Source organism: Triturus cristatus, chromosome 10 (assembly GCF_964204655.1).
Source record: "Triturus cristatus chromosome 10, aTriCri1.1, whole genome shotgun sequence".
In the NCBI taxonomy this organism is placed as follows: domain Eukaryota; kingdom Metazoa; phylum Chordata; class Amphibia; order Caudata; family Salamandridae; genus Triturus; species Triturus cristatus.
Window position 1 is genome coordinate 1,220,033,512 of NC_140593.1, and position 27,470 is coordinate 1,220,060,981.

The following is a 27,470-nucleotide window of genomic DNA, read 5'->3' on the forward strand; positions in this document are numbered from 1 at the left end:
TTAACTTCTCTGGCACCTGCTTCTGTAGATCACATACTTGCCGCAGATTTCTCACCCTTAGACTATCCCCAGGCACTCGGCTGGATCCAGAAACTTGAATAGAGCAGTGCTCCCATGAGAAGTAGGTATTGCTGTGCGGCTCTCTGACTACGTTTTGTCTGAAAGTATCGAATGGAAGCGCATACAAGTGCCACCCATGCACACTGATGTCCCTTCCTTTCTTTCCGTGTCATCATAAGGGAACTGTGCCCACTTCAGAAATTACAGGATTTAAACCATGCCAGCACTGTCGCAAGCAAGTCTCTTTAATGGACCCTACAGGGTATTCCTTTGGTGTTTAAACTCTGGACACGACGTGTGAAAAATGAGTCTTCATGAATCCGAAGGCGATCCGGGAATGTAAAGTGAAGCAGTACATCGCTGAACACTGGGACGAAATCACTCACGCCCTGGCTGGCGTCTAGGTCGCGGACAGGGTTGATGAAAAACTGGCGTCAGCGGACATGGGTGGTGCCTATATGCTTTCATCCGTTGGTAACTTCAGGGCAGAACTAAGTAAACGCCGTGCCGCATGACGCCACCTACCGGCGCTCGCATCCCTGCTGTGTGTAACTAGCAGACAGTCCGGTACCTTGGGATATTCTAAAGGTGAGGAGTCTGTGGTTTGAGTATCCGTCCGAAAGAGCGCCACCAAAGGGAAGTAACTGTTTTTTTTTTATGCTCTGTAAATGCTGCACTGATGTATGCCCTTTCTGACTGGCTGCATGCTCCTTAGCACCGTCGATGGGGAGTGCAAGGGCAGTGGACGTTCCTGTGAGCCTGGTGTACCCAAGGAATTCTGTAAAACTGCTGGGGCAGGCTTTCTTTGCATTGCCTAATCTGAGTGGACACTGCTGTCTGTAAAGGTAGATGAAATGCAGGACTGGCTACATCCCATGTTGATGTAGAGTCCCTTGAAAGGAGTTAGCCATTGAATGAGTCATATTAGCGCACATCAAAAATATTACCATTCTGTAATGCCTCTTTCAGAATTAGAGATGCGTGACGGGCTTCTTTCGGTAGGAAACCTGGGGATTTCTCTGCCAGATTGAGGGGTTGAGGTGATTTCTTCTCAGAGTAGATTGTTAAAAGGAGCCCCACTGTAACATCTGCCTCAGAGGTTTGAATGTTTAACGTTTTTCTTTTCAGCCTACAGGAGAAAGGAGTTAAAGCTTTGTTTCTGTGTCTCCGAAGAAGTATCTGAGCTTCACAGGGTAAACACCCAGCTGTGGTAGACTGGCGGCGTTCTTGGGAGCCTTCAGTCGGTCACAGGGCTTCCTCCAGACTCTCCCCTGTTCTTCTGTATTCAAGCTGTGCGCTGTGCTTGAGAGCAGAGCAAACGGTGCATTTCCCAGCAGCAGCTTGAGGTGCTGAGCAGCACACTTGGTGTGAGGCGTGAGGGGCCTGTTGTAAGTCCTGTGGGATTCTATCTTTTAGCCTTTATCAGTTCTGCGCCAGAGTCTTTTGTTTGCCACTCCTTTCAGCCCCCTGCTTCATGCATATTCAGGGTTGGCGAGTGCTGGAGGACTCGTCTAACTGCTCATAGATGGGACTTCAGGCCTCTGTCTCAGGCTAATTAATTCCACACCCTGTCCACATGTTTCAACAGCCTGTCATGATGCCTGGCTGAGGATGAGGAACAAGGCTTTTTTTATTCCAGTGAGTGAAGTCCAAGGATCCTAGTATGAACTTTGGATTAATCAAAGTGCTGGCCCCTCTTGGTGTATTTTGTAGAGTACTTTACTGGACTTTTTTGTTTGTGGTGGGTTATGTGAAGCATCTCTCAAACACGAAGTGCTTTACATGAGACTGAACGCTGTTTGCGGCCTGGTTAAGAAAAACTGCAAAATAAATGAAGCAATTGGGAAGAGGATGGGAACCTGTAACTGGAAAATGTAAAGTTAAACTTAAACCACTCACATTTCCCAAAACCCTCAGTTGGAAAAAAAATACTACAAAATATCATGAGATATCCTTACCCAATCCAGAGTCTATAAACTCCGAAGCGAGACCGCCATGCGCTTCATTTTTTGCAGTCTCAAACATTGGAAATGCCCAAAGATACTCCATGAACGTGCAAACTATTCCTGCCTAAGTCCGTTCGAAGTAATAACTTGGTTATTAAGGCAATGTTTATTGCAGATACTGTACCAGTGAAACGGCACACACTATTGCATAGGTCGATGTGAGAACCTATGCGTCCGTGTCGTTAAAAGAATTGTGACTTGCCTTCATATTGGCTTGGAAACTTTACGTTCAGTGGTAGTACTGTTCTTTTCTTAAAGCGGGCTCACCACCAAAGAAGCATAATCCACAGTCTGTTTATCAAAAATGCACCCCTCCTAATGTCTTTCCAGTTGCTTCTGAGCAAAAAAGCCTGAGAGGCTGTAGGATATCTGCCTTTGCTACACGGTCACCTTGGATTGTTATGCCTTATGTTAGACCATATCTTTTTGATGGTGTTAAAACTGTGCACTTTACCCCTGCTAATCAATAAATGTATGTGCATCCATTTTAAATATGGTTGATTTGGCATATTCCAAATTGGTATATTTAACTTGTCTATAAGGCCCTATTATATAGTACAAGGTGTGCCTGAAGTTACATGCCACTAACCACTAGTGGGCTGCAGCACCTGTTGTGCATTGTGCCATCCATTACAGTACAAACATGGCTTCAGGCCTACCAGTGTAGCCTGACTGTAGCAGAGTGAAGACCGATATTTGACTTGTCAAATTAAACCCCTTTAACAGGTCAAAACCGCCCTTGTAAATATTAATACGTTCCCCTATGTAGGCCATGCAGCCCACAATGCAGGGGTCATGGTTTGTAAAAGTAGGACATGTGGAAATTTAATGGTAACATGCCCTTGCAGTGAATAGCACCCGAAAGCTATTTTTACTGTAGTAAGGCTGGCTCGCCCATAGAGAGCGCTGGGACGCTATGTTAAATTGTAATACTGTAGCTTGGGAATGAGACCAGCTAAAAATAATTAAGCTATATTTGTTATAGTTATTAAAAATCGAATTCCGTGGTGAAGTCTGCTTTTTAATAAATATTAAACAAAATGGATTTTTAGAAAGTTACCTATTTCCTTCCTGTATTTCCTGGTGGGCTAATTAGCATTGACTGTCCCACACAGGAATTTGCTCTTAATAGGTGTGAAATGCCTCCTAGAAGCAAACAATAGGCTCACCTGAATGGACAGAAATGAATACTCTGAACCCTACTAAATATGTAGGGTGGGGGCTGTAGGCATCGTTTTTGATACTACAAGGTCTAATCCTGCTGGATCAGCTACCTGGTTGCTGAAGGACTCGAATCTTGTTCTACCAGACGTCTGCCTCGGGGTTGGTTTTGGGTAAAGTAGCTGCTCCAAACTGTATTTTATTGTTAGATGTGGGAAGACACTAGGATTACAATAGTACACTCCCTACGCACAATTTTAGTGTTGCCAAAGACTCACCTTCTTGAAAATACGCGTAAATGTACCTATTGGCTTATGCATTCCCAAGAGTCATTACTACCTACTAGCTAGTTGCCAGGTATTTATGTGGAACCTCAAGGCACCCACATCTTAACACTTCCTGGACCTGCAGAAGAACTGGTCCTACTGACTGCACTGAGATGAGCCCTGAAGGACAGGATCTGCTCCCAGGGCGAATTAGTGGACTCCGTGGGTCAGGTGGCTGACCTGTGCAGCTACTGGGACCTTAAGCTGCAAGAGACCTTTTTCTAGAAGTATCCAGATGGCCGCTGTCAAATGGACCCAGATTGGATACTGCTGTTGGCATCTACCAAATACCCTGTAAGTCTCTTAAGTGCCTTCCAGAAGTCCTGGGGCTTTAGTAGTGTACTCTTGTGGTGGAATGGCACTCCAAGGAATACGTCAGAAGGAATACTCTTTGACCAGGTCTAACCTGAGTGATGTATCCGGCCCACACTTCATCGCGGTCAGCCTCAAATTGTACTTAATCAGTGATTGCTGTAGACAAGGACATGACCTTAAAGTGTTTTTTTCTCTCACTATTTCTATCTAAAACTTGAAAAATTCAGATCTCATCTTCCCCTTTATTAGTTTATTCTCATCTTGTTTATTCAATTTTGCCCTTTTTCTACTGTGGTTTGGGATTGTTGTTTGCATTTTGACTTCATTACCGTTTTGCTACTCCAAAATCGCATCTGTATGAATTGACGTTCTTTTGGCCTTCCCCTGGTCTGTAAATGGGATAGACTAAGATATGGCACCTGTCCTTTTCCAGACTCTAACTTCTCCATTTTACCCAGGCTGATGCTGATCTCATGTGGGGTGAAGGTGCCATGCTTACTCCTAGGATAGCTTATTGAACCAGACCCTGGTTCTGCTGCAATCCTTTGAAGTCCCCAAGCAAAGGGCTGCAGTACATTGTCGTTCACAGGGTGCATCTCCAGTTGCCTTCATTTGGGATCTGAAACTGGGGTATAGAGATTGGAAAATCCCAAGAAAGTTCCAGAAGAGCTGTGAATGTGCTTGTTACCTTAATACGTGGCACCAGGACCACCTGGTCTGGGCCGCCGCCCTCCTTATCCTAATCTAGGTGGGGGACAGTCCTAGTTTAAGCCCATCCTGCATCCTGTACGATAGAAACCTCCGTTGTCTCATCTGGGTTTGGTCTCAACGGAAGAACATGAGAGCGGGTGAGACCTTGACCTCCGGTCCAGGCCAGCACTCGCCCCAGCAGCTCCGCTTCACCGCCGCATGGCCTCAGTGCTGAGTCCTCCCGTGAGCAGGGTTCGTGCCGGCAGCCCGTCCCAGCCTCAGAGGTGATCCCGTCCAGCCCGCCTGGTGTCCCCCTCTGCTTACTTGTTTTTAGGTCTCGCCTTGCGAATGCAGCGCAGCTGCTTTGCTTGGCGAGACTCTATTGGTGTGGCTTTTCCTAGCGAAGGGAGACAAACCATGTGTGTGCACGGGTATCCGATGTGCACGCGCATGGTGTCTCCTCTGATTCACACGCTCCGTCTCTGGCTCCCACCGCGCGCTCACAAGCGCATCGCATGCTTTCACTTTCCGTCACCCATTGGCTCCACGGAGACAGCTTGTTCTTTTTTGGATCCATTTCACAGGGAAGCAACTAAATGAAAAAAGGAAAGAGGTTGTGAACCGTTTCTTCAAGTCACGGTTTTCAGTAAGTGAGGAACAAGACAGAAAGAGAGGGAATAATAGAAAAAGGGTGGGGGGGGCAGCTTCCAGCACAGAAAAGAAGAGGACATTGCCCGTGTCTTCGGTGGGCAGTAAGGCGCAGATGTCTGTATCGTGCCGGCTTTGCTTTACTAGTCATTACTACCTCTTGTTAGCAGACTCTTGCAGTTTAATAGCAATGTTAAAAGGCGTTTTCCAACTCGGGACGGCTTACTGGTTATACAAGAGTTTAGTGTACATTCTAGCACCTGGAAGGACTAAAACCCTCTGTATAATTATTACTTTGTTGTGGGAATTCAGAATATTACGAAACTAGCCCGCCCGATTCCCGTATGTTTCTCAGCTGTTTTCACATGGGCGTTTTCGATTCTTTGCGCAGATAAACCTCTAAACTTCAAGTCGTGATATCTCCCCATGAGTGGCAATCTCAATGCAGATGGTATCTCTCATGAACAGTAACATCTGGATTACTGCGCCACTCGCAGCCCGAAGCGGTGCTCATTTTGAAGCCCTAAAAGAATGAAAGGCTGACTGAGTTACAAAATTCAAACCTTCAGTCTTCAGGCCCCTGTTTACAATAGGAACCCTGACCACCCAGCTACCAAAACCAGCTCTACCTCTACTGGACAACACTATCTACTGGTTGTTGCGTGTGTGTGCAGGTCTGTCTGTCTGTCTGTGTGTATGTAGGTATGTCTGTATGTATGTGTGTATGTAGGTATGTCTATGTCTGTATTTATTTATGTATGTCTGTATGTAGGTATGTATATAGGTATGTCTGTGTGTATGTAGGTATGTCAGTGTGTACGTCTGTAGGTATGTTTGTGTGTACATCTGTATGTATGTGTGTGTATGTATGTATGTATGATGTTCGAGGCATATGAGCTGCAGATTATACACTGTGCATAGATCGCCATCTGGTGTTGGGCCCGGATGTTTACAGTTTGTTTTTCCTCTTGGAAAGTCTTTGGAAGTCACAAGGTCGGTGACTCCTCCTTTGGTTCGTATTATGCATGGGCTTCGGCTCCATCCTCAGATTGTTTTTTTCCGCCATCGGGCTCGGATGTAAGACTTCGCGCTCCGGTTCCGAACTTTTCCAGTTAAACGATCGACGCAAAATCCTCGCTCATCGAGATTCTTCAGATAAATAAATCATCTTAATCACCTTCCCTTCGGCACTTCTTCGATTCCGGTCGTCGACGGCAGCCTTCGGGCCTATCCCGGCTCCGGTCTCGGCTGATGGAAAGAACTCCCTTCAAGAAGTGCCCTCGATGTGGGTCCAAATTCCCCCACACCGATCTTCATGAGGTGTGCAACCTCTGCCTCTCCCCTGAACACGAGGCTCGAGACTGTCCCGCCTGCAAGTCTTTTAGATCAAAAAAGACTATTCGAGATCGAAGGGCCCGACGCAACATGGCGCACTCCTCGACCTCTGCTCCACTCGACATCTTCGGGGACGACGTCGAAGCTCCGGGACAGCAGAACATCGAAGAAGATGACAACGATCTCGTCAGTGCTTCCGAGGCCGACGAATCAGATGTGGAGGACATCACCCCGGCGCAGAGGGTCGTGAGTACTATACCCCCTCCCACACCCACGCCGATACCCAAAAAGGCTTCGGTCACGCCTTCGAGCCAAGGCAAGACCAAGGACACTGCTTCTAACACCCCACCTTCGGGCCCGGTGAAGAAGCCAAATAAGCCTTCCGGCGGCTCGTGCTCGAGCCAGCCTGCCAGCGCTGCCGAAAAACACCCTTCGGCACCAAAGAAAAAATCAGCCTCCACCTCCACACCGAGCCCAGCAAAGCCCTCGGTGTCGAAACCCGCCCTTTCGGTGCCGACCAAACATCATAAGGCCCTCTGCACCGACACTCCCGTGCCGAAGCCTCTCTCGGCACCGAACAAAAAATCGGAGGTCCCGAAAAAGCACGGCACAGACAAGCCTAAAAAGCCGTCAGCCCCGAAAACCTCGGCGCCGACCTAATAACCAGTGTCGCAAGAACTTTTTACACCGGATCCTCTACAAAAAACACTTACCAAGGATCCAAAAACTGAACATTTGACACTGTCTTCAAAAAAGAGACATTTGGACAAACCAGCTCCACCTCCACCTCCAAAGAGGAAGGACACTGCTACCTCCCCTTTCAGAGTGCCTTCCCCACCCCCTCCACCCTCTCCACCCCTGCCTCATCGCTCTCCGACCCTGTCTCCAGACCATGATGATCAAGGGGACCCTTACTATTATCCAGCAGATGTGCCACAAGACCCCACCCCTACTGGATCCCCAGACCCATGGAATGACTATAACAATCCGGACATCCCAGATGTCCCACAGGATGACCTTTATACATCTAGGCCATCCCCACCAGAAGACTCGTTAGGTTTTCACCACCTACTACAGAGGGCAGCACATTATCACGGGGTAGAGCTACACACTGACCCAGTGGAGGAAGATTATCTCCTAGACACCTTCGATTCTGCACATAGGTCCACTGCAATACTACCTATGCTAAAAGGAGTAATCAAACATGCACCGGAGGTTTTTAAAGACCCAGTCAGGGCTAGGGTCCTAAACCCTCGAATAGAGAAAAAATATAAAGCCGCCCCCACAGATCCTTCATACATTAAAGGCCCTGCACCACTGGATTCCTTAGTGGTATCTACAGCTAGGAAGCGTTCAAATTCTCAGGCGTCAGGTGAAGCACCACCACCTGACAAAGAGTCCAAGCTCCTAGACGCGTCAAGGAAGCGCACTGCGTCACAAGCCGCAAATATATGGTGTATCGCCAACACTCAAGCGCTATTGGCCAGATACGACAGAGCGCATTATGATGATTTAGAGGCCATCATGCACCATCTCCCTGAAAAATATAAGAATAGAGCTAATGAATTGATCCAAGAGGGGAAAAATTATAACTAATACCTCTATACGCTGTGCCCTAGATGCAGCAGATACAGCCTCCAGGGCCATAAACACCAGTGTCCTCCTTCGTCGCCACGCCTGGCTAAGAGTTTCAGGTTTTAAACCGGAGGTGCAAGCCTCAATATTAAACCACCCATTCGATCAACAACATTTATTTGGTCCAAAAGTTGATGAAGCCCTCGAAGATGAAAAAAGATACGGACACGGCGAAATCCATGGGAGCCCTACAGACACACACTCCTAGGCGCTCCTTTTGCCGCTCCTCCTTTCGGGGCACTGGTAGAGGCTACTCCTCAGATGGCGCATCCACGTCATATAAATCCCCTCCTCAGTCTACCTTCACAAAGGGTTATCAAAGAGGTGGCTACAGAGGCAATAATAATAAAGGCAGAGACAAGACAAACTCCGCCCGCTCTGCCACACCACCTACCCAATGACTTTCCCCCACTCCCTCCAGACCATTCCACTCCGGTCGGGGGCAGAATACAAGATTTCCTTCACGTCTGGGAGACAATCACCTCAGACAGATGGGTGACCCAAATTATTCATTCAGGGTACTGCCTAGAATTAACTCTCTCCCCCCCCCCCCCCCCCCCCCCCAACATTCCACCCAGGCAACGCCCAATGTCTCAAGAAAATTGCACATTACTAAAACAGGAGGTCATCTCCCTCCTGCAAAAACAAGCCATAGAGCAAGTCCCCATCAATCAACAAAATTTAGGGGTCTACTCTCTGTATTTTCTGATTCCAAAAAGAGACGAGACTCTACGACCTATTCTAGATCTCAGGCCTCTAAACACTTACATACATTCAGACCATTTTCACATGGTGACCCTTCAGACCATTTTCACATGGTGACCCTTCAACAGGTTCTACCACTCCTCTCCCAGAACGTCTTTCTCACCACACTGGACTTGAAAGACGCATACTTTCACATCCCAGTACACCAGGCTCACAGAAAGTACCTACGATTTGTAGTGGACGGGCAACACTACCAGTTCAAGGTGCTCCCGTTTGGGGTCACAACAGCACCAAGGGTATTCACCAAGTGCCTAGCAGTAGTGGCGGCACACCTCAGAAGACAGCACATTCACGTCTTCCCATATTTGGACGACTGGCTAATAAAAGCCACGTCCTACAACCAATGTGTGCGCCATACCGCCGCTACAATCCAACTACTTCACCAGCTAGGTTTCACGGTGAACCACCAAAAGTCTCACCTGGTACCATCACACACAAAACAATACCTCGGTGCCACCATAGACACCACAAAAGCCATAGCCTATCCCAATCCTGCCAGGATTGCAAATATACAGGCTATGCGTCAAAAATTCATACTTCAACACTCTCTCCCAGCAAGAGTGTTTATGCAACTGATAGGGATGATGGCCTCTTGCATTTTCATAGTGCCTCACGCAAGACTCCAGATGCGTCCACTCCAAGAGTGTTTAGCCCGCCAGTGGAACCAGGCCCAGGGGCAACTGACAGATCTGGTGTTGGTAGACGGTCGTACCCATCGCTCTCTGCAGTGGTGGAATACCACAAATCTTTCCAAAGGTCGACCGTTCCTGGACCCGGTCCCACAAATAATCCTAACAACAGACGCATCGCTCTCCGGCTGGGGAGCTCATCTGTTACATCTCACAGTTCAGGGCACATGGATGCCGCAACAAAAGTTACTCCATCAACCATTTGGAGTTACTGGCAATCTTCCTAGCCCTAAAATCCTTCCAGACGCAGATTTCAGGCAAGGCAGTCCTCATTCGCACAGACAACATGACTGCCATGTACTGTATTCAAAAACAGGGGGGCACACACTCTCCACGGCTCTCTCAATTAGCACAGAGCATATGGAGATGGGCAATTCCGCAGAAAATCTTTCTCCTGGCACAACACGTCCCAGGAGTCCAAAACACCGTGGCAGATCTGCTCAGCAGACAGACGCAGCAGATCCACGAGTGGGAACTTCACCCACAGGTTCTTCACCGGTTCTTTCAGAAGTGGGGGCATCCACAAATAGATCTATTTGCCACCCACGAAAACAAAAAATGCCCAAGCTTCGCCGCCAGATATCCACACCCATTGTCCAAAGGCAATGCGATATGGATGAACTGGTCAAACAAATTTGCATACGCTTTTCCACCTCTCCCACTAATTCCATTAGTGGTGCGAAAGCTACAACAGCATTCCCTCACACTAATCCTAGTAGCTCCAACATGGGCCAGACAACCGTGGTACACCACACTGCTGGAACTCTCGGTAGTACCACACCAAAAGCTGCACCTCTCACCATGCCTCCTAACCCAGAACCATGGAGAGATCAGGCACCCGGACCCAGCTCAGCTCAACCTTGCGATCTGGCTCCTGAGGTCCTAGAATTCGGATACCTTAACCTTCCCCCTTATTGTATGAATATTATCAGGGAAGCTAGACGCCCTACTACTAGGGCATGCTATGCTGCAAAGTGGAAAAGATTGTTGTTTCCTGCCACAACACAATCAACCCTCTAAGTGTGTCCATACAGCACATCCTATGTTACTTGCTCCATCTACAAAGGTGTAACCTAGCATATACATCCATCCGGTTACACCTCGCAGCAATCGCTGCTTACTTACAAAACAGGCAGCACCTATCACTCTTCAGGGTGCCTGCCATCAAAACCTTTATGGAAGGCCTCAAAAGAGTAATTCCACCCAGAGTACCACCCTCGCCTGTCTGGAACTTAAATATAGTTCTCACAAGGCTAATGTGACCCCCTTTCGAACCATTACACAAATGTGAGCTGCAATTTCTCACATGGAAAACAGCCTTTCTAGTGGCCATCACTTCCCTTAGAAGGTTTAGTGAAATACAAGCACTCACTATACAGGAACCTTTTCTTCAAATGCATCAGAACAAGGTGGTACTCCTATTTCTAAATCGGGGATAGCTAGGTGGATTGTAAAATGCATACAGATTTGCTACCACAAAGCAAAACGAACGCTATCTGTTCCCCCTAAAGCCCACTCTACAAGGAAGATGGGGGCTTCTATGGCTTTTCTAGGGAACATACCATTAGATGACATCTGCAAAGCAGCCACATGGTCAACACCGCACACTTTCACAAAACATTACTGTGTAGATGTGCAAACCAAGCAACAAGCTAGTGTGGGCCAGGCTGTACTAAAAACACTGTTCCAAACAACTGCAACGGATGCCGGTGGTCGCCGCTAGGGTTGGGTACTGCTATATAGTCTATGCACAGTGTATAATCTGCAGCTCATATGCCTCGAACGGAATATGCTACTTATCTGAAAGAAACACGTTAATACCCCTTGCGCGTCGCTAGGCGTCGTCTGCGGCTCCGCGTCCGTCGTCGGCGTCGTGCGCCGGAATGACGTCGTCGGAGTACTTAGACGCCGCCCTCGCGCGCTGACGTCAGTTCTTCTTTTTTCCACGCCAGTAAGCGCAGATACGGGAGAGCTACCCCTTTTAGTCTTTGTTGACTAAGTTTTTTGATCCTTTTTGATCTTGTCTCTACTCCGGTGCCGGTAGGATGCCTGGTTTCAAAGCCTGTACTGACTGCAACCGCTTGATGTCGGTTACGGATCATCACCGCCGGTGCCTTTACTGTTTGGGCCTCGACCACGACGCGGAGTCGTGTTCGGACTGCAAGGCCCTGACCTCGAAGGCTAGACGGGAGCGGTCCCGTAAGCTCCTCGAGCTTCGCCACTCCGCTCCGCGCCCCTATCGATCCCGGTCCAGGAGGAGGTCCAAGGATCGGTTGCGGAGCCGCAGCCGACGTCATCATCGCTCGTCTGCCTCCAAGTCTTCGGGTAAGTCGAAGCACTCCAAGAAGTCCAAGAGGCGACACCGCTCTTCGGACTCCCCTCGCCGGTCGCGCGACTCTGCCGAGGGTCCAGGTGGTTCCACCCCCGCGGCTCCAGCGGAGCCGCAGGCGCCGCACAAGTCCCCATACCTGCCGGTCCCTGGGACTGACGCGGCGCCGGCGGAAGTCAGTGCCTTCCTCGCGGCCATGAGGAGCCTGGCTCCGCCGTCGACGCCCGCTGGCGCGCCTTCGGGCCCCGCGGACCCGACTGGGCAACCTTGCATGCCGGCGGCTCCGGCCCCGGCGCCGTCGCCGGCTTCGGCCCCGACGCCGCAGGTTCCCGAGGGACTTGTCCCCGCCGACGCCGGTCGACCTCGTCACGCCTCCTCCGCCGGCGTCGACACCGGTTCCACCTCCGACGCCGGCTCCGCTCGGCGTCGAGCCCCAGTTCAGCCCCGCTCCGGATCCGGCGCCGTTACGGCATCGATGGACGCCGCGTACGGCGCCGTTAGAGACACATTATGTCTATCGTCCGGCTCCGCTCCTTCCTCCTGTTTACCAGGAATGGGATGACGGGGGCGACTGGGAGGGGTCCGAGGATCCTGTGGCCGTTCAGGCTCAGCTGTCACAGGACTGGGCAGATGAACTGGGGGAGGCCAGTGGTCTGGATACCTCTCCAGACACTGGATTCATCTCTCCTCTGACTGTGGCTTCGGAGGAGGGTGCTGCTTTCTCTGTGGTGTTGCGCAAGGCGGACGCAGCCCTTGGGCTCTAGCTGCCTGCCGTGGCTGTGAGGACTAACGTCCTCACTGAGGTGCTTCAGTCTGCAGCAAGCTCCACTGAGCCTCTGCTGCAATTCAATGAGGCCCTCATTGACGTTCTGCAGGGCACCTGGTCCAAGCCCTCCACAGTCCCTCCTGTGGACAGGAACGTCGCCAGGCGCCACCGCCCTGCTCCGGGCGACCCCAGTTTTCTGTCCCAACACCCCACCCCCGAGAGCCTGGTTATCCAGGCTTCTACCTCCCAATCCTCCTTCCCGACCGCTCCGCCGGACCGGAATTCCAAGAGACTGGAACAGTTTGGCAAAAAGCTGTTCTCCTCCCTTAGTTTGGGTCTGCGGTCCTTGAACACCGCCTGTCTTTTGGACCGTTATTCCCACTCTCTGTGGGATACGGTGGAGGACGTGCTGCCCCTGTGTCCGGAGGAGGCCCAGACACGACTTACCCAGGCTCTGGCCGATGGGAAGGATGCAGCACGACATGCAATCCGATGTGGGCTTGACACTACGGACTTGCTGGGTAGGGCGTTTTCTACCACGGTGGCGCTTAGACGTCATGCCTGGCTGCGGTCCACGTCCTTTTCGGGGGATGTCCAGAGCACTCTCATGGACATGCCCTTTAAAGGCACTCGCCTTTTTGGTGAGAAAGCGGACAGTGCGCTGAATCGCTTTAAGGACTCCCGGGCTACGGCCAAGTCCTTGGGCCTCTTGGCCCCGCGGTCGCAAACTTCCGCCTTTCGCCCCTTTCGTGGCCAAGGAAGGGGTGCCTCCTCACGTCCGCCTAGCCACCAGCCGCAGAACCAACCTGCGCGCGGTCGCGGACGTGGTTTCCGCCGAGGCGGTTCTGGAGGACGACGCGGTCAGCCCACATCCACCCCGGCAGCATCCGCCTCCAAGCCTTCCTAGTCCGAGCTTTCCGGCCCATTCCTCGCCAGTGGGCGGCAGAGTTCGCCATCACCTGCTCCACTGGCGTACCATTACTTCGGACAGGTGGGTGCTGCAAATCCGAAGGGGCTACTCCCTCCCCTTCGAGACGACCCCTCCAGCCATGCCACCGCAGCACCACCGTATCTCGGAGGATCATTTGAATCTTCTGCGAGAGGAAGTTTCGGCCCTCTTGGCCAAAGAGGCCGTCGAGCGCGTTCCGAGCCCAGAAGTAGGTTGTGGTTGTTATTCCCACTACTTTCTGGTTCCCAAGAAGGGCAAAGGGGGCCTACGCCCTATCTTGGACCTCAGGAACGTCAATGCCTTCCTCCGGAAGGAACGGTTCAAAATGTTGACTTTGGCTCAGGTTCTAGCTGCCCTCGACCCTGGAGACTGGATGGTAGCGTTGGACTTGCAGGACGCATATTTCCACATCCCCGTCCTGCCGGCCCACCGGCGTTACCTGCGGTTCACGGTGGGCCAGGAGCATTTTCAGTTCACCGTGCTCCCCTTCGGCCTCACCAGTGCCCCTCGGGTGTTCACGAAAGTGATGGCGGTGGTCGCAGCTCATCTGCGCAGATCAGGGGTTCCAGTCTTCCCCTATCTCGACGACTGGTTGTTGAAGGCGGGCTCGCCCCAGGCAGTCGTCTCCCACCTCCAGACTACGGCGGATCTCCTGCATTTGCTGGGGTTTTCCATCAACGTGCCGAAGTCACACCTGAGTCCCTCTCAGACGCTCCTCTTCATCGGAGCGGTTCTCGATTCGGCGCAGTTCCAGGTCTATCCTCCGGAACAGCGTGTCCGGGATATACAGGCCCTGATTCCCATCTTTTGGCCTCTATCCTGGGTTTCGGTCAGGCTAGTGTTGCGGCTTCTGGGGCTGATGGCCTCCTGCATCCTACTAGTGCATCACGCCAGGCGGCGCATGCGGGCTCTGCAGTGGGACCTGAAGTTTCAGTGGGCCCAGCATCACGGCAACCTGTCCGACCATGTCTTGATCTCGGAGGGCACTGCACAGCAGTTGCAGTGGTGGCTCACGGACCGCGATTGGGTCACGGGCAAGAGCCTCTCCCTTCCCCAACCGGAGCACGTTGTAGTGACGGATGCGTCCCTCCTGGGATGGGGTGGGCATATGGGAGAGGCGGAGATCAGAGGCCTCTGGTCTCCGGCGGAGTCTCGCCTCCACATCAACCTGTTGGAGTTGAGAGCGATCCGACTTGCACTGAAAGCCTTCCTTCCCTCTGTCAGGGGAAGTGTCGTACAGGTGGCTCTGCGCCTCTGGACGTGGCTGGAACACCAGGGCGTCACCCTAGTGGTTCAACATCTGGCGGGCTCTCTGAACGCCAGAGCAGACGAACTCAGCCGCCGGTGCATGATGGATCACAAATGGCGTCTGAACTCCGAAGTGGCGCATGGTCTCTTTCAGCAGTGGGGAGAGCCTTGGTTAGATCTATTCGCCACAGAAGAGAACGCGCAATGTCAGCAGTTCTGCGCGTTGGAATTTCCAAGGCGGCACTCGCTCGGCGACGCTTTTCGTCACGAGTGGAGTTGCGGTCTGTTGTACGCATTTCCGCCTATACCACTTCTGCCCAGAGTGCTGAAGAAGATCAGGCACGATCGGGCCCAAGTCATCTTGGTGGCTCCGGATTGGGCACGAAGGCTTCGTCTGCTGACGCTTAAGACTGCTTTTCTGGTAGCCATCACCTCGGCTAGACGGGTGAGTGAGCTCCAGGCTTTATCTTCAAAGCCTCCTTTTCTCTCTGTTTATCCGGACAAGGTTGTCCTTCGGCCTCGTCCCTCCTTTCTTCCGAAAGTGGTGACCCCCTTTCATCTTGGGCAGTCTGTCACCTTGCCCACCTTCTTTCCGCCTCCGCATCCTTCCAAAGAGGAAGAGAGGCTCCACCGTCTGGACCCAAAACGTGCGCTCTCCTTTTATCTGGACCGCACAAAGCAGTTCCGGGTGGACGACCAACTTTTCGTTGGATACGTGGGTGCTAAGAAGGGGAACGCTGTGCACAAACGGACCATCTCTCGGTGGGTCGTTTTGTGCATCAAAATTTGTTATTCCTTGGCAAAAAAGGACCCTCCTGTTGGGCTGCGCGCCCATTCTACTCGGGCCACAGCGGCTACTACTGCTTTGGGACGGGGTGTCCCTTTGCAGAACATCTGTCAGGCGGCGACGTGGGCTTCGCTACACACGTTTCCAGGCATTATTGCCTTGACAGCCTAGTCCGGAGGGATGGCTTCTTTGGCCGTTCGATCCTCCAGGACTTTCTGGTGTGATCTTGGTTCGCAGACCCACCACCGGGGATGGTATTGCTTGGGTATCTATTCTAAGGTGAGGAATCTAACTAACGTGTTTCTTTCAGATGAACAAGTTACTTACCTTCGGTAACGATGTATCTGTAAGAAACATTAGTTAGTTAGATTCCTCACCGACCCACCCATCCTCCCCGTTCTGCGAACTGACATCTAGGGTTAAGGCTATCCCTTTCAGGGCCCTAGAATTTTTTGGCACCAGTGTCGGTATCTTGCATGGCTCTGCGTTCCTGGCGCGGAAGGCTATGTACAAGAACTGACGTCAGCGCGCGAGGGCGGCGTCTAAGTACTCAGACGACGTCATTCCGGCGCACGACGCCGACGACAGACGCGGAGCCGCAGACGACGCCTAGCGACGCGCAAGGGGTATTGCTGACGAAAAATCTTCCGGATCCAGTCTGACGCCTGGGGATATTCTAAGGTGAGGAATCTAACTAACTAATGTTTCTTACAGATACATCGTTACCGAAGGTAAGTAACTTGTTCACCAGTATGCATCTGTTCTTGGCATGTAGAGCTGCAGATCTATACATGCCCACCCGCCTCCCCGGCTACCTGTATCCGTTCCAGTCTATCTTATTTAGATACAACACACATGGGTTTCTTTACTGTTACTACTACGCTCCATCTTTCCCTGCTGGCGAAAAACAATCTGAGGATGGAGCCGAAGCCCATGCGCAATACGAACCAAAGGAGGAGTCACCGACCTCGTGACTTCCAAAGACTTTCCAAGAGGAAAAACAAACTGCAAACATCCGGGCTTAACACCAGATGGCGATCTATGCACAGTGTATAGATCTGCAGCTCTACATGCCAAGAACAGATGCATACTGGTAAGTAGCATATTCCTTCAATTCCCCTACATGGGCGTAGCTAGCAATAGTTCAGCAGGTGCTATTCCACTGGGATCCAGGGCTGTGAGGGACTCACTTCATCCCAATTAGCAACCGTTTATTACTACCAAAATTGTTAATGGGTCCCAATTTTATTGTTTGCGTTACTGCTCAGCACTGCCTTGCTACGCTCCTTTAGTCAAACCTGCTGAATACTAATGAGTTACTCCGTCTTAAATGGAATGAGAGAACTGATTTCTTTCATTTAAAACAATCCGTATCAACCTGCAGTTACTCTGTGTTGGTTATGCAGCGATTTGTTTTCGTTAATGATTTGAATTGACTTGAGCCACGAGGTTTCTGGATGAAGGTGTAACTTTGAAAGTACTGCTGAGGGAAGTAGATGGTGTCCAAGTGATGGGTGCTGGATAAGGTTGGAAAGCACAGGACTTTAATTTTGGAGGACCTGAACATAACGAAGGAGGATGCCTAGATGCCAATCGGAGCCAGCCGCCACTGCCTCCACATTTTGCTTCACACTCTTTTCTTGTTCCTCCTACACTGCTGCTCCTCACACTCCACCCTGTCTCAGTAATATTCCTCTCCACGCTTGCCATTACCTTCTCGCGTCATGCTGATCTCGTCTCTCCTTACTCTCGCATACTCTTCCTCACTTTACTCTCTGACTGACTCTCACGGACTGACTGACTCACTCTCGCGGACTGACTGACTGACTGACTGACTCACTCTCGCGGACTGACTGACTGACTCACTCTCGCGGACTGACTGACTGACTCACTCTCGCGGACTGACTGACTGACTCACTCTCGCGGACTGACTGACTGACTCACTCTCGCGGACTGACTGACTCACTCTCGCGGACTGACTGACTCACTCTCGCGGACTGACTGACTCACTCTCGCGGACTGACTGACTCACTCTCGCGGACTGACTGACTCACTCTCGCGGACTGACTGACTCACTCTCGCGGACTGACTGACTCACTCTCGCGGACTGACTGACTCACTCTCGCGGACTGACTGACTCACTCTCGCGGACTGACTGACTCACTCTCGCGGACTGACTGACTCACTCTCGCGGACTGACTGACTCACTCTCGCGGACTGACTGACTCACTCTCGCGGACTGACTGACTCACTCTCGCGGACTGACTGACTCACTCTCGCGGACTGACTGACTCACTCTCGCGGACTGACTGACTCACTCTCGCGGACTGACTGACTCACTCTCGCGGACTGACTGACTCACTCTCGCGGACTGACTGACTCACTCTCGCGGACTGACTGACTCACTCTCGCGGACTGACTGACTCACTCTCGCGGACTGACTGACTCACTCTCGCGGACTGACTGACTCACTCTCGCGGACTGACTGACTCACTCTCGCGGACTGACTGACTCACTCTCACGGACTGACTGACTCACTCTCACGGACTGACTGACTGACTGACTCACTCTCACGGACTGACTGACTGACTGACTCACTCTCACGGACTGACTGACTGACTGACTCACTCTCACGGACTGACTGACTGACTGACTCACTCTCACGGACTGACTGACTGACTGACTCACTCTCACGGACTGACTGACTGACTGACTCACTCTCACGGACGGACTGACTGACTGACTCACTCTCACGGACTGACTGACTGACTGACTCACTCTCACGGACGGACTGACTGACTGACTGACTGACTCACTCTCACGGACTGACTGACTGACTCACTCTCACGGACTGACTGACTGACTCACTCTCACGGACTGACTGACTGACTCACTCTCACGGACTGACTGACTGACTCACTCTCACGGACTGACTGACTGACTCACTCTCACGGACGGACTGACTGACTGACTCACTCTCACGGACTGACTGACTGACTGACTCACTCTCACGGACTGACTGACTGACTGACTCACTCTCACGGACTGACTGACTGACTGACTCACTCTCACGGACTGACTGACTGACTGACTCACTCTCACGGACTGACTGACTGACTGACTCACTCTCACGGACTGACTGACTGACTGACTGACTCACTCTCACGGACTGACTGACTGACTGACTGACTCACTCTCACGGACTGACTGACTGACTGACTGACTGACTCACTCTCACGGACTGACTGACTGACTGACTCACTCTCACGGACTGACTGACTGACTGACTCACTCTCACGGACTGACTGACTCACTCTCACGGACTGACTGACTGACTCACTCTCACGGACTGACTGACTGACTGACTGACTCACTCTCACGGACTGACTGACTGACTCACTCTCACGGACTGACTGACTGACTGACTGACTCACTCTCACGGACTGACTGACTGACTGACTGACTCACTCTCACGGACTGACTGACTGACTGACTGACTCACTCTCACGGACTGACTGACTGACTGACTGACTGACTCACTCTCACGGACTGACTGACTGACTCACTCTCACGGACTGACTGACTGACTCACTCTCACGGACTGACTGACTGACTCACTCTCACGGACTGACTGACTGACTCACTCTCACGGACTGACTGACTGACTCACTCTCACGGACTGACTGACTGACTCACTCTCACGGACTGACTGACTGACTCACTCTCACGGACTGACTGACTGACTCACTCTCACGGACTGACTGACTCACTCTCACGGACTGACTGACTGACTGACTCACTCTCACGGACTGACTGACTGACTGACTCACTCTCACGGACTGACTGACTGACTGACTCACTCTCACGGACTGACTGACTGACTGACTGACTCACTCTCACGGACTGACTGACTCACTCTCACGGACTGACTGACTGACTCACTCTCACGGACTGACTGACTGACTGACTGACTCACTCTCACGGACTGACTGACTGACTGACTGACTCACTCTCACGGACTGACTGACTGACTGACTGACTCACTCTCACGGACTGACTGACTGACTGACTCACTCTCACGGACTGACTGACTGACTGACTCACTCTCACGGACTGACTGACTCACTCTCACGGACTGACTGACTGACTCACTCTCACGGACTGACTGACTGACTCACTCTCACGGACTGACTGACTGACTGACTCACTCTCACGGACTGACTGACTGACTGACTCACTCTCACGGACTGACTGACTGACTGACTCACTCACTCTCACGGACTGACTGACTGACTGACTGACTCACTCTCACGGACTGACTGACTGACTGACTGACTCACTCTCACGGACTGACTGACTGACTGACTGACTCACTCTCACGGACTGACTGACTGACTCACTCTCACGGACTGACTGACTGACTGACTGACTGACTCACTCTCACGGACTGACTGACTGACTGACTGACTCACTCTCACGGACTGACTGACTGACTGACTGACTCACTCTCACGGACTGACTGACTGACTGACTGACTGACTCTCACGGACTGACTGACTGACTGACTCACTCTCACGGACTGACTGACTGACTGACTGACTCACTCTCACGGACTGACTGACTGACTGACTCACTCTCACGGACTGACTGACTGACTGACTGACTCACTCTCACGGACTGACTGACTGACTGACTGACTCACTCTCACGGACTGACTGACTGACTGACTGACTCACTCTCACGGACTGACTGACTGACTGACTGACTCACTCTCACGGACTGACTGACTGACTGACTCACTCTCACGGACTGACTGACTGACTGACTCACTCTCACGGACTGACTGACTGACTGACTCACTCTCACGGACTGACTGACTCACTCTCACGGACTGACTGACTGACTGACTCACTCTCACGGACTGACTGACTGACTGACTCACTCTCACGGACTGACTGACTCACTCTCACGGACTGACTGACTGACTCACTCTCACGGACTGACTGACTGACTGACTCACTCACTCTCACGGACTGACTGACTGACTGACTGACTCACTCTCACGGACTGACTGACTGACTGACTCACTCACTCTCACGGACTGACTGACTGACTGACTCACTCTCACGGACTGACTGACTGACTCACTCTCACGGACTGACTGACTGACTGACTCACTCTCACGGACTGACTGACTGACTGACTCACTCTCACGGACTGACTGACTGACTGACTCACTCTCACGGACTGACTGACTGACTGACTCACTCTCACGGACTGACTGACTGACTGACTCACTCTCACGGACTGACTGACTGACTGACTCACTCTCACGGACTGACTGACTGACTGACTCACTCTCACGGACTGACTGACTGACTGACTGACTGACTCACTCTCACGGACTGACTGACTGACTGACTCACTCTCACGGACTGACTGACTGACTCACTCTCACGGACTGACTGACTGACTCACTCTCACGGACTGACTGACTGACTCACTCTCACGGACTGACTGACTGACTCACTCTCACGGACTGACTGACTGACTGACTCACTCTCACGGACTGACTGACTGACTCACTCACTCTCACGGACTGACTGACTGACTCACTCACTCTCACGGACTGACTGACTGACTCACTCTCACGGACTGACTGACTGACTGACTGACTCACTCTCACGTACTGACTGACTGACTGACTGACTGACTCACTCTCACGTACTGACTGACTGACTGACTGACTGACTCACTCTCACGGACTGACTGACTGACTGACTGACTGACTCACTCTCACGGACGGACTGACTGACTGACTGACTGACTCACTCTCACGGACTGACTGACTGACTCACTCTCACGGACTGACTGACTGACTCACTCTCACGGACTGACTGACTGACTCACTCTCACGGACTGACTGACTGACTCACTCTCACGGACTGACTGACTGACTCACTCTCACGGACTGACTGACTGACTCACTCTCACGGACTGACTGACTGACTCACTCTCACGGACTGACTGACTCACTCTCACGGACTGACTGACTGACTGACTGACTCACTCTCACGGACTGACTGACTGACTGACTGACTCACTCTCACGGACTGACTGACTGACTGACTGACTCACTCTCACGGACTGACTGACTGACTGACTGACTCACTCTCACGGACTGACTGACTGACTGACTGACTCACTCTCACGGACTGACTGACTGACTGACTGACTCTCACGGACTGACTGACTGACTGACTGACTGACTCACTCTCACGGACTGACTGACTGACTGACTCACTCTCACGGACTGACTGACTGACTGACTGACTGACTGACTGACTCACTCTCACGGACTGACTGACTGACTGACTGACTGACTCACTCTCACGGACTGACTGACTGACTGACTCACTCTCACGGACTGACTGACTGACTCACTCTCACGGACTGACTGACTGACTGACTGACTCACTCTCACGGACTGACTGACTGACTGACTGACTGACTCACTCTCACGGACTGACTGACTCACTCTCACGGACTGACTGACTGACTGACTCACTCTCACGGACTGACTGACTGACTGACTCACTCTCACGGACTGACTGACTGACTGACTCACTCTCACGGACTGACTGACTGACTGACTCACTCTCACGGACTGACTGACTGACTGACTCACTCTCACGGACTGACTGACTGACTGACTCACTCTCACGGACTGACTGACTGACTGACTCACTCTCACGGACTGACTGACTGACTGACTCACTCTCACGGACTGACTGACTGACTGACTCACTCTCACGGACTGACTGACTCACTCTCACGGACTGACTGACTGACTCACTCTCACGGACTGACTGACTGACTGACTCACTCTCACGGACTGACTGACTGACTCACTCTCACGGACTGACTGACTGACTGACTCACTCTCACGGACTGACTGACTGACTCACTCTCACGGACTGACTGACTGACTGACTGACTCACTCTCACGGACTGACTGACTGACTGACTCACTCTCACGGACTGACTGACTGACTGACTGACTCACTCTCACGGACTGACTGACTGACTGACTGACTGACTCACTCTCACGGACTGACTGACTGACTGACTGACTGACTCACTCTCACGGACTGACTGACTGACTGACTCACTCTCACGGACTGACTGACTGACTGACTCACTCTCACGGACTGACTGACTGACTGACTGACTCACTCTCACGGACTGACTGACTGACTCACTCTCACGGACTGACTGACTGACTGACTGACTCACTCTCACGGACTGACTGACTCACTCTCACGGACTGACTGACTCACTCTCACGGACTGACTGACTGACTGACTCACTCTCACGGACTGACTGACTGACTGACTCACTCTCACGGACTGACTGACTGACTGACTGACTCACTCTCACGGACTGACTGACTGACTCACTCTCACGGACTGACTGACTGACTCACTCTCACGGACTGACTGACTGACTGACTGACTCACTCTCACGGACTGACTGACTCACTCTCACGGACTGACTGACTGACTCACTCTCACGGACTGACTGACTGACTGACTCACTCTCACGGACTGACTGACTGACTGACTCACTCTCACGGACTGACTGACTGACTGACTCACTCTCACGGACTGACTGACTGACTGACTCACTCTCACGGACTGACTGACTGACTGACTCACTCACTCACTCTCACGGACTGACTGACTGACTGACTGACTCACTCTCACGGACTGACTGACTGACTGACTGACTCACTCTCACGGACTGACTGACTGACTGACTGACTCACTCTCACGGACTGACTGACTGACTCACTCTCACGGACTGACTGACTGACTGACTGACTCACTCACTCACTCTCACGGACTGACTGACTGACTCACTCACTCACTCTCACGGACTGACTGACTGACTGACTCACTCTCACGGACTGACTGACTGACTGACTCACTCTCACGGACTGACTGACTGACTGACTCACTCTCACGGACTGACTGACTGACTGACTCACTCTCACGGACTGACTGACTGACTGACTCACTCTCACGGACTGACTGACTGACTCACTCACACGGACTGACTGACTGACTGACTCACTCTCACGGACTGACTGACTGACTGACTCACTCTCACGGACTGACTGACTGACTGACTCACTCACTCTCACGGACTGACTGACTGACTGACTGACTGACTGACTGACTCACTCTCACGGACTGACTGACTGACTGACTGACTCACTCTCACGGACTGACTGACTGACTGACTGACTCACTCTCACGGACTGACTGACTGACTGACTCACTCTCACGGACTGACTGACTGACTGACTCACTCTCACGGACTGACTGACTGACTCACTCTCACGGACTGACTGACTGACTCACTCTCACGGACTGACTGACTGACTGACTGACTCACTCTCACGGACTGACTGACTGACTGACTGACTCACTCTCACGGACTGACTGACTGACTCACTCTCACGGACTGACTGACTGACTGACTCACTCTCACGGACTGACTGACTGACTCACTCTCACGGACTGACTGACTGACTGACTCACTCACTCTCACGGACTGACTGACTGACTGACTGACTCACTCTCACGGACTGACTGACTGACTGACTGACTCACTCTCACGGACTGACTGACTGACTGACTCACTCTCACGGACTGACTGACTGACTGACTCACTCTCACGGACTGACTGACTGACTGACTCACTCTCACGGACTGACTGACTGACTGACTCACTCTCACGGACTGACTGACTGACTCACTCTCACGGACTGACTGACTGACTGACTGACTGACTCACTCTCACGGACTGACTGACTGACTGACTCACTCTCACGGACTGACTGACTGACTCACTCTCACGGACTGACTGACTGACTCACTCTCACGGACTGACTGACTGACTCACTCTCACGGACTGACTGACTGACTCACTCTCACGGACTGACTGACTGACTGACTCACTCTCACGGACTGACTGACTGACTCACTCACTCTCACGGACTGACTGACTGACTCACTCTCACGGACTGACTGACTGACTGACTGACTCACTCTCACGGACTGACTGACTGACTGACTGACTCACTCTCACGTACTGACTGACTGACTGACTGACTGACTCACTCTCACGGACTGACTGACTGACTGACTGACTGACTCACTCTCACGGACTGACTGACTGACTGACTCACTCACTCTCACGGACTGACTGACTGACTGACTGACTCACTCTCACGGACTGACTGACTGACTGACTGACTCACTCTCACGGACTGACTGACTGACTGACTGACTCACTCTCACGGACTGACTGACTGACTCACTCTCACGGACTGACTGACTGACTCACTCACTCACTCTCACGGACTGACTGACTGACTGACTGACTCACTCACTCTCACGGACTGACTGACTGACTGACTGACTGACTCACTCTCACGGACTGACTGACTGACTCACTCTCACGGACTGACTGACTGACTCACTCTCACGGACTGACTGACTGACTCACTCTCACGGACTGACTGACTGACTCACTCTCACGGACTGACTGACTGACTCACTCTCACGGACTGACTGACTGACTCACTCTCACGGACTGACTGACTGACTCACTCTCACGGACTGACTGACTGACTCACTCTCACGGACTGACTGACTGACTCACTCTCACGGACTGACTGACTGACTCACTCTCACGGACTGACTGACTGACTGACTGACTCACTCTCACGGACTGACTGACTGACTGACTCACTCTCACGGACTGACTGACTGACTGACTGACTGACTCACTCTCACGGACTGACTGACTGACTGACTGACTCACTCTCACGGACTGACTGACTGACTGACTGACTCACTCTCACGGACTGACTGACTGACTGACTGACTGACTCTCACGGACTGACTGACTGACTGACTGACTGACTGACTCACTCTCACGGACTGACTGACTCACTCTCACGGACTGACTGACTGACTGACTCACTCTCACGGACTGACTGACTGACTGACTCACTCTCACGGACTGACTGACTGACTGACTCACTCTCACGGACTGACTGACTGACTGACTGACTGACTCACTCTCACGGACTGACTGACTGACTGACTGACTGACTCACTCTCACGGACTGACTGACTGACTGACTCACTCTCACGGACTGACTGACTGACTGACTGACTGACTCACTCTCACGGACTGACTGACTGACTGACTGACTGACTCACTCTCACGGACTGACTGACTGACTGACTGACTGACTCACTCTCACGGACTGACTGACTCACTCTCACGGACTGACTGACTGACTGACTCACTCTCACGGACTGACTGACTGACTCACTCTCACGGACTGACTGACTGACTCACTCTCACGGACTGACTGACTGACTGACTGACTCACTCTCACGGACTGACTGACTGACTGACTGACTCACTCTCACGGACTGACTGACTGACTGACTGACTCACTCTCACGGACTGACTGACTGACTGACTCACTCACTCTCACGGACTGACTGACTGACTGACTGACTCACTCTCACGGACTGACTGACTGACTGACTGACTGACTCTCACGGACTGACTGACTGACTGACTGACTGACTGACTCACTCTCACGGACTGACTGACTGACTCACTCTCACGGACTGACTGACTGACTGACTCACTCTCACGGACTGACTGACTGACTGACTCACTCTCACGGACTGACTGACTGACTGACTCACTCTCACGGACTGACTGACTGACTGACTCACTCTCACGGACTGACTGACTGACTCACTCTCACGGACTGACTGACTGACTCACTCTCACGGACTGACTGACTGACTGACTGACTCACTCTCACGGACTGACTGACTGACTGACTGACTCACTCTCACGGACTGACTGACTGACTGACTGACTGACTCACTCTCACGGACTGACTGACTGACTGACTGACTGACTCACTCTCACGGACTGACTGACTGACTGACTCACTCTCACGGACTGACTGACTGACTCACTCTCACGGACTGACTGACTGACTGACTGACTCACTCTCACGGACTGACTGACTGACTCACTCTCACGGACTGACTGACTGACTGACTGACTCACTCTCACGGACTGACTGACTCACTCTCACGGACTGACTGACTGACTGACTCACTCTCACGGACTGACTGACTGACTGACTCACTCTCACGGACTGACTGACTGACTGACTGACTCACTCTCACGGACTGACTGACTGACTCACTCTCACGGACTGACTGACTGACTGACTGACTCACTCTCACGGACTGACTGACTCACTCTCACGGACTGACTGACTCACTCTCACGGACTGACTGACTGACTCACTCTCACGGACTGACTGACTGACTGACTCACTCTCACGGACTGACTGACTGACTGACTCACTCTCACGGACTGACTGACTGACTGACTCACTCTCACGGACTGACTGACTGACTGACTCACTCTCACGGACTGACTGACTGACTGACTCACTCTCACGGACTGACTGACTGACTGACTGACTCACTCACTCACTCTCACGGACTGACTGACTGACTGACTCACTCTCACGGACTGACTGACTGACTGACTGACTCACTCTCACGGACTGACTGACTGACTGACTGACTCACTCTCACGGACTGACTGACTGACTCACTCTCACGGACTGACTGACTGA

At 52.0% G+C, this 27,470-nt stretch overlaps 1 protein-coding gene across 1 annotated transcript in view; it reads left to right on the plus strand.

The window, feature by feature from the left end:
- The window catches only part of NT5DC2 (5'-nucleotidase domain containing 2), a 237,027-nt gene that overhangs the window by 170,892 nt on the left and 38,665 nt on the right, over window positions 1-27,470 (plus strand). The gene's annotated exons all lie outside the window — the stretch shown is intronic.